Raw genomic sequence first — 9062 nt, forward strand, 5'->3', positions numbered from 1 at the left:
CAAAGTGATTCAAGTGCCGTCTCTGAGTATTGGCTTTGTCCTTCTAACGTTTCATCAGGCTCCTGGAAGGCAGCCTCAACTCTGATGGCTGATCAAGCTTTCAGCAGGGGTGACATGAGTAGAGAGCTCAGTCACTTCTGAAAAAGATCAGTTTGGAAATGATATCTTCAGTTTCCCTGTGCAGCTGCTCTTCCTCGGTAACGCAGAGAAAACCAGTGCCTCCTATCTATTGGTAAAGATTAATATCTTGAAAAATAGAAAAACATAACAGATGTTATAAAAGTAGCATATGGTAGGGACCTGACAATATCAGCCTTATAGAAACAGTTAGATATCTCCAAAGGCTATTCATGAATAATGAAACTCATTTTCAGATTTCATCTTCATGTTTAGAGAGTTCATAATTTTTCAGGACTACTTCTTGCCAATGTTCCTTAATGATAATTACAGATAAAGGTTAGTACTTGCAGTAGGTCCCAGAAAAAAAAGACTTTAAAATGGAATAGATCAACAGAATAATTAAGCAGTGTTTAGTCTTCTGGTCCCCCACAACGGCAATGACAGCAATTTCTGACTGTAAAAACTGGAGTTTGAGATTAGTTAAACTGTCATATCTTAAATAAGATTGAAATATGCTCTAAAATGGCTTCAAAGTGTTGTTAATTCAATAGTACATTCACTCTGGTAATACTAGACTGCATGAAAATGTGACATTTGTTTAGTGAGTTTGCTCATAAAAGCCACCGGCAATGGTTTAGGGAATGTCTGTGCTTTCAGAATGAAGAATGACAGAAGAAGGAAGTTTTGGACAACTTCGTTAGGCAAGCACGCACATTACCATGTTTACTCCTGTATCTTCTTGACAACAGCACATCCATTCCATTTACAGCAAGTAAATCTCACTTTTCTCACTTTTGAAAGGTTTCCTCCACCACCTCTGGTCTATCTATGAATTCCACGTTTATTGGCCAAATTCATCAGGAAATCTTGGTTTTGAATGGAATAAATTTAGTGGCAATGAAGTGTGAGACTGGAAGAGCTGGAGTCAGAGATGCTCTACACAAAAAGCACAGTGGTTGCAGAGAAGAGCAGTAGTTCCCTGAAGTTCCTCTATGCCTTAACTTGTCTTGGGGTCTCACTTTTAAAGAAGAAAGGGAAATAATTGTGTTCTTTCTTTTCAATTAGGGTGTTAGTTCAGTGCACGTTCAGCTGAAGCCTGTTTTTCACCAGGTTCAAAGCATGTTAGATCAAGTCCTATTCCTTCAGCGCTCCAATCTGGTCTCGCTGAGGTGATGGAACTGGAGCAACGCCGCTCCCTTTCACCAGGCTGTTTGCAAATGTAACTGTGCTTGAAGAGCAAATGCATTAGAATATTTTGCTGACTTGCTTGCAGAAATTATTTTCTCCTTTGGTATTCCACTTCGTCTCTCCTCATTTTTCAAGGCATGCCACAAGTTCCCCACCACCATCCTTTCCGTGTGTAGCATGTACTTGAAAAGGGGAATCTGGTTTTCAAGAAAAACATGCCAGGCAGGAGTAATACACTTGGCACCTGCAGTGTCTCGGTATACATTTAGGGGACAAAACAAAGAGTATTTTTGCCTAAGAATAGCGTGTTTCGCTGAGTTCCTCCCTCGGGAGAGATACCAGGAGGTGTAATCTCCTCTCCCTTTGGCTGAAGATCAGTAGGGCCTCTTTGCTTGCTGTGTGAGGGAGTCCCTCCTGCTAGGATGTGCTGTGGTCCTGCTGGGCTGCCCTTGAGTGAGAAAGTCTCATGGCAAAGTTGTGCAGCACTGATGGCTACAACACAGAGTGAATGTTTGCTGGCTGTGATGGATGCTTTAAGTCCCAAATCAAACAGGCACGAGCAGAGCTGGGCTCTTGTTCCTCCCTGAGGATGTTTAGACACATTCCCCAGGGCAGACCTTATGCCTTGGGATGTGTTTTCGCCTTGACCGCATAGTCAGTGCTTCACACAGCCCTCGTGGCTTTTATATATTCCTCATGCTCACTGTCTGCGGGCTGCTATGGGTGCTTTGAACCTAAACGTTGATTCAAGACTGGGATGGGAAATGAAGAAACACAAATTTATCATTGAGTCCTTGGAAGCTAAGAAGCTTAATAATTATTATCATCACTATGCTTGAAAACTGCAAGTACAGACCTATTAAAAAACAGCCCTGAGAAACAGCCCTCTCCTAAACTGGGTATCAGCTGTCCTAGGGGCCAACACTTCTGGAGAGCGAGGCACCAGGCCTGCCCTCATGTCTACCCGAAGACAGTGTAGTGGGCAGCCCTCCCAGGGGCAGCTTTTCTTCCAAAATATGTTCTCTGACTTGTGGTGTGACCAAGCTGATGGAGCCCAGCACCTTCCCACCGCCACTGGTCTGCACAGCAGGCACGCTGGTGTCCCTGGGAGCCGGCAAATTGACTCAGAGCCGATGCCTTTCTCTGAAAGTCTTTTTGAGGTATTTTTGTGCTCTCCCTGAGCCAGGCCGTATTGGCAAAGCCTGCATTGTCAGTGTGGTTTTGTAGCACAGGACATGGGCACAAATATGGCCTGAAATGGAAGCCCCAGAATAAAATGGAGTTTGCAGGTCAGTACAACAACGTGGACTTCGCCTTGCCAGTCGCATTCCTGACTGGGGCTGCAATACAAGATTTTGTTGCTTGTCTGTTTAAATACTGTGAATTGAGATGTTTTCTTCTATAAATGAAGTGACACTGTTTTACATGCTGTATGAAAAAGCACGCAGAACTTGGCTACGCAATTGTGCTTTTCACTCTGTCTTCTGAGTTAATAACTGCAAAAGCACTATGACTACAATATCTTCTTAAAGTAGTAACATCTTCCCTGTTTAAGTGATGCCATTTTCCTTCATGATTATCCTGTCCACTCCTCTGGGGCTAAGTCTTAATTTTGAGCATTGAACAAAATTCTACACTTTGTGTATGAACAAGAAAGCAATGTAATAGCCCCTCCTTCTAGTCCTGGCTGCAGTGACCATCTGGAGACTTCGCTGCTCAACTTTGGATGAACTTCAGCTGAAGTACGGGAGCCAGTTCGGCTCCACAGAAGCTGTTCCAAGCCTCATTGTTGCTGTTAGCAGTTTGTCTTAGTGACAAGGCTGCATTTTGCCTATTGAAGGCCTGGTTTTAGTCATTCAGCGTGTTTCCATTGTTCGCAATTGAGAGTAGATCATTCAGGCTCTTATGTTTCCAGTGCTGTGGATACAAAGAGAAAAGGCAGCTCTTGTTCACAATAGCGTATTATCCTGGGGTGGTTTTTTTGTTGTTGTTTTTGTGGGGAGTTTTGGATAGATGCACAATAGATGCAAGCTCTTTTGAAGGGCAGGTTCTTTTCTTGATGTCCTTGCACAATGTTTATCGCAACGGGGCTCTGCTTGCTTGCAGCCTTCAAAGAAAGCCAGTTATGGCACAAAGCGAGGACCAAAACCCCAAGTTTTTGTTAAGGGTGGCTGCAGCTCCTCTGCCTGTACCTAGCTCTTGTCAACATGCAGTGCATCGTCATGATTCATCAGGGCACTGGTGAGACCTACAGAGGCCACACAGGAGAAGCTGGGTTTTATTGTCCTCTAGGGCCATTGGCAATAACAGCTTGGAAAATGATTGGAATGAGGATAAAGTTATGGAGAGAAGTTATTCAAAGGACACATTCTTTGTTTCTGATGGCATGAAGCTGAGAGTTACTGTCAAAACAGCAGAGTGGGACTCTACAGGAAAAACTGGAAAACACCGATAATTTGAATAGCAGTAACGAGAAGGAGTGCAGGGTCATGAACCTAGAGGCTTAATAACGAGCTCTCGGCTCATACCAGAAATGCTTAGCCACTGAAAGCAATGGAGACAGTGAAAGGCCCAAATGCATTGGTTAATCATAAATTGGCTTTGAGCTACCGCTGTGGTGTAATGTGGCTGAGTAAAAGACAAGCGAGATTCCAGAGTGTTCTGCAGAGCAATTTTTCAGGAGCGGTGGGGAAATATTAATGCTGTTGTGCTTGTAAAACTGCACCTGGAATTGCCTTTACAATACTTGTCACCCATGCTGGAAGGCAGACGGATTCAGCTGGAGCAGGTGCAGGGAACGGCTACAGGGATTAGCCCAGGGCACTCTAACATACAGGAGTAAACTGGGAGAGCTTGACTTATTCACCCTAGCAGAAAAAAGGCTAAGGAAGAATGCAACTGTTCTCTATAAACACGAGTGAATTAAACACAAGGAGTGAGAAGGCATATTTAAACAAAAGAACAATATTGCCTTGAGCAAATAGGTGTGTGTGGCTTGGCTGTGATTAAAGTCTCTAACAAAAGGTTCTGGAATACTAATAGGAAAAAGAAACCTAAATACTCTTTAGATAGATTTCAATAAATTTATGGAGATGACTGTATGACATAGCTACCTATGAAAAGAAACAGAGCCCACGAGGTCCCTTTTGCAGCGTGTTCCTAGGCTTCCTGAAGAATATTGTTAATAACATGCTGATTTTTGTTAAGCACATATTATGTGTGCCTGAATAGCACTCACTTTGGGACTAAAAGCTTGCAAATGCAAGTCTTAAACACTCTGGTCTTGGACTAAATCAAGCAGACTCTCTCGTACAGAGAGGTACAATTCACAAAGGTATCCACCTTCAAAGATTTCAATCTAGGAACATGAAGCCGGGTCCCGTCCTTCACTAGAATACTTCTGCTTCCTCATCCCAGCGTCCTTTGTCTCTTCAATGTTCCTCTCCTAAGTCTCTGGTTTCTCGAATGAGTTACCAGCTTCTATGACACTTAATTCTTGCCCTCTTCCGTGTGTTTTCTACCTCCTGGTGTTTCACAGCCTGCCTAGGCAACCTTCCTGTGCTTCTCTGTGTCTCTTCCCAACCCAAAAATGTCCCCTCTTGGGTGGCACGATGAAATGCCTGGTGCTTTTACTCCATACGCTGCAGTGGAGGAGCCTGTCTCCTCACTGGGATTAGTGTTGGCAAACAGCAGTCGCACCCCAGCAGCTGTCCCAGCTCACAGTACAGTGCAGGCGGGTGCCCAGTTGCTGCCAGCCAGTACTGACCACCTACCACCTCTGCTCCTGCTCCCTTGTTGCTGTATCTTTTGCATCCGCCTGCAGCAGCCTTTCAGCCAGTCTCTCCTCTGCCCTGTAACTCCAAGACCTTTTCCTCCCCTCCCAGCACACACCCTCCCCTGAAGAGGGGCATCTAACCCAGGAGTCTCTGCTGTTGCCCCGGCTGTCTGAGCTGGCACGCATGACAACAACCTGTCCACCACACGGCACGAGCAGGCCACACAGATCCGTTCAACACACAGAGTGATGTACAAAACCAGCCCCTCTAGCTAAGCAAATTTCAGTTCCCACCACTTTGAAGTCCATTTCAATCCATATTGTGCCGCAGCATCTGCTTGCGACTCTCGACAGCGCTTGCACCCTCATCATAAGGGTACCGGACCACGGACCAGGCTAGAAAACTGCACGCAGGACCAGGCGAAGGTGCCTGGCTGGGTTCCTGCTGCTGTCTCTGAATGCTTTGCACCGCTGAGCTAAAGACATCTTTTATCACTGTTCAACAGCGAGCGCAGGAGGATGCCCATGCTGGGTGGGGAAAAAAACCTTTCTCCTGTTTACAAAGAAAAAGGTTAGCTTGGAATCCTCTAATTGCATCTGGACGTTAGTCAAGCGAAGGTGTGGTGAGCTAATTAAGATGATGGTGAGTGTTTTTCATTTCCTGTCTCTTTGTAACATACCTGTAATTGGATACCTTCTTTATTTGAGAGACATATTGAAAAATAACAAACTAACATAAACCTTTTTTGCTCTGCTGACTTTTTTGCTTATTTCCCTGCCCTCTCTGGTGGCATTGTGGGCACCAGTTTAACATGAAGTATGACCGCCATCTAACCCTAGCAGTCTCCTGTATGTGAGTTCAGTGGTATTGCTCTCAGTATTTTGGGGGGCAGAGCTGAAGGGGGGGCACCTGGGACACCCCAGGTAGGCCACAAAGCCCATTCCCCGTTGCAGGTTTCCAGACAGATTAGTCCCTAGGTGAATCATAACAGCGATGGAGAAGTGACTAGCACTATGTAAGGAGAAGCTACAATGAAGTCGCAGTAACTATGGAAGTGCCTAACGCCTGAAAACAGAGAAACGCAGCAATAGAGAAGTGGCAGCAGTCAGGTTAAATTTGGCTTTGAATTTCTCCTTACTATGAGTCTGTTAGGGAGGGTGAGGGAAAAACACATACATGGAAACAAAATAAACTGCAACATCGGATTGTAGTTGTGTTTAAAAACATCTTGCAGCAAAAGCTCTTATTTTCTTCTCAAAGGTAACTTTTCCACTATAAAACGTCCTTCCCGGAAGCAAAAATTTTGCAAGCCCAAACATTCAAGCAGATTGCTTGTTTGCTAAAGCTCTGAAGTTAAGTTCCCTTCAGGAAAACACTGGAATTATCTGGGCTCAGATATCAGGTGTGCTAAGGTTACACCTACCCCCTGCTGTGGCCACGCTGCAATGCCAGAACACTTTACCAATTTCAGCAAATTGTCTTTCAAGACAGCTGTACAAAATGTTTGTATAGGCAGGGGTTTTCCTCCCCCCCCCCCCCTTTTTTTTTTTAGTCCCCAGACCTTCCTGCTCCCTGGAATTCCTCTACTTCTTTAACAAGGGGTTTTGAGAGTCTAATTATCCGTCACAGAAACTTAACTGTTTATAACTCTGGAGCCGTGACTTGGCAGTGGTAGCAGCTGCACAAAGCTCTGCTCCGAGACGCCTCTCACAATGCCTATACCCACCTGTAAGCCAGAGTGTTAAGACAGTTCAGGAACTGCTGAGGGGCCCAGAGTCAACTACTTCGAAATGGTTTTCTAACACGAAGACAGCAAAAGTCTCTTAGACACACCCTTGAAACACTTGAGGAACTCTTGCTTACATACTGAAGCTGGTCGACCATGCTGCTTCCCATGCTCTGGCTTTGTGGAATTCCAGCATTAGATAGGGGAAGTCAGAGGCAGCACCAGGTATACGGTCCCAAAAAATGCAAAACAGCTAGCTGGGAGCGGGAGCAGGGCAGAAGCCTTGTTGGGGCTGCCTTGAATCTAATAGCCCAGAAATGTAAGCATCTGCCCAGGAGTTTTGTTTTCAAGTCTTTATAAACTTTAACTCAAAGATGGGTCTCGATCACTAAGATGAAGTTCTCAATGCCATGCTATTCAGAGTTGCAGAATCGACGTCCGCATGTCTGGCTTGTACCTTCTCTACTGTGTATTTCATCGCATAGTTATTCTACGCTCAGAAACCTACCAACAGAAGAAACTCTGAAGGACCTGTGTCAGAACAGCCAATTGCTCTGATCATCTGCACGCTCCTTTAGAGGATGTTGGAGACTGGAATCAGAGCTTCACTTTAAAAAAAAAAAGAAGCAGTGCTGGTGTGAGAACAGCTCCCTTCACCTACTCCTCCTCTAGCTGCTCGGCAAACGTGGAGTTTTTCCATCGGATTTCTCTTAACATCAGGGGAAGTTATACGAGAAAGATTGCCAAGCACAAGCAGGCATTTTCCTCTGGGCGGAGGAAGTCAGTCCAGAATTAATTTCCAAGGGAGAACGCAATTCTCTGCTTGTTCTCTTCTGTGAGTAACACTCCAAGGCTCCTCGTTACCCTCCAGGAATGCTGTCCACAGTCAGGATTTTATCTCAAACTCTGGGCAAAAGACACCAACCCTTACTTCTAGAAACCGCAAGTGGTAGGTCTGGGTTTGAGACATGACTGCAAATCAACGAGCAGGTACTCCAAGTCGATATCCAGGTATTCCAACTTGGATTATGGATAACCTCAAAGACCTCTGTTCAGCAAGCTGCTATAAGACAAGATGTACACAGTGACAATCTTAGATCATACCTAAATTATTGAACAAGACAATGGTGAAAAGTCTGCTGGGACCCCCACTTAATCACTGCCCACTAACAGAAATCATTGCCCACTAACAGAAAAAAGAGAAGACTGTTCTATGAAAAGAAGCCAGATAGCATCAGATTAAAAATAAGGTATAGATTGGGTTTAACTTAAAAATTTAATTTTACTTTTAAATTTTAATCATGTGTGTACCATTGTAATTGTGTGGGAAAGGTATTGGAAGATCTCACTTGGGGTGTGGAAAATTCACCAATTCATTTGTAATTTTTAGAAATAAGGTGGTTTTTTATATAGGTGACAGTATCATCCAAGACAAGATGTAATTCAGGAAAATTCTGTATGTTACCGTATCAGACTAACCTCAGTTGTTTTCCCCACCCTACAGTTCCTACATTTGTGCAAGCTGTAAACTACGACGGAAAGCATATCTGATGTAATAATAAATCTACCAACATAACCTTCATACTTTTTTAACTTTCAAAAAATGGAAACTACAACATTCACAACAGGATATCAGTTGTTTAGTAGGTCTTCCAGTCTATCAACATTATGGTTTGGAAATTCGTTTCAGATTAATATTGTGCTGAATGGTCATCCATGAAGGAATAGGTGGTATTACACTTATGGAGAGTTACATTGAAGAAGATTCTTTCTTAATAAGTATTCTTTTTAAGTGTTCATTATAAAGAACCATGATAAAGCAAGAAGAAAATAACTACTCAAGGACTAGTAGGCATCTTTCCCCAGAAGAAATCTAGAATTCTTCATTCTTACAATGAATGTAACCAGAGTAAACTGGTGTGATGGGTAAACCTGGAAGTTATCTCACCTCTTGCCTGAGTTTGCTAGAAGGATTTCTTTTTTTTTTTTTCCCTTAAATGAACTATCTATATGCCATTCTCTAGTTTCCTTTTATATTTACCTGTTCGTGAATGGATCCTTGATACCTTTGTTCCATTAGAGCTTGTCTGGTTGTTCCACTACAAAAGCCTATGCTCCAGAAGGAAACCAACCCTTTGGCATCAATGCAATTTTCACAGGAAGGCTCAGGTTAGTTCAGGTTAGTTCATTAATGGGCCAGATACCTTACACACCCTCTGGGGACGGAAAAAAGCAGTTCCACAGGCATAAGA

Source organism: Opisthocomus hoazin, chromosome 2 (genome assembly GCF_030867145.1).
Source record: "Opisthocomus hoazin isolate bOpiHoa1 chromosome 2, bOpiHoa1.hap1, whole genome shotgun sequence".
Classification (NCBI taxonomy): Eukaryota; Metazoa; Chordata; class Aves; order Opisthocomiformes; family Opisthocomidae; genus Opisthocomus; species Opisthocomus hoazin.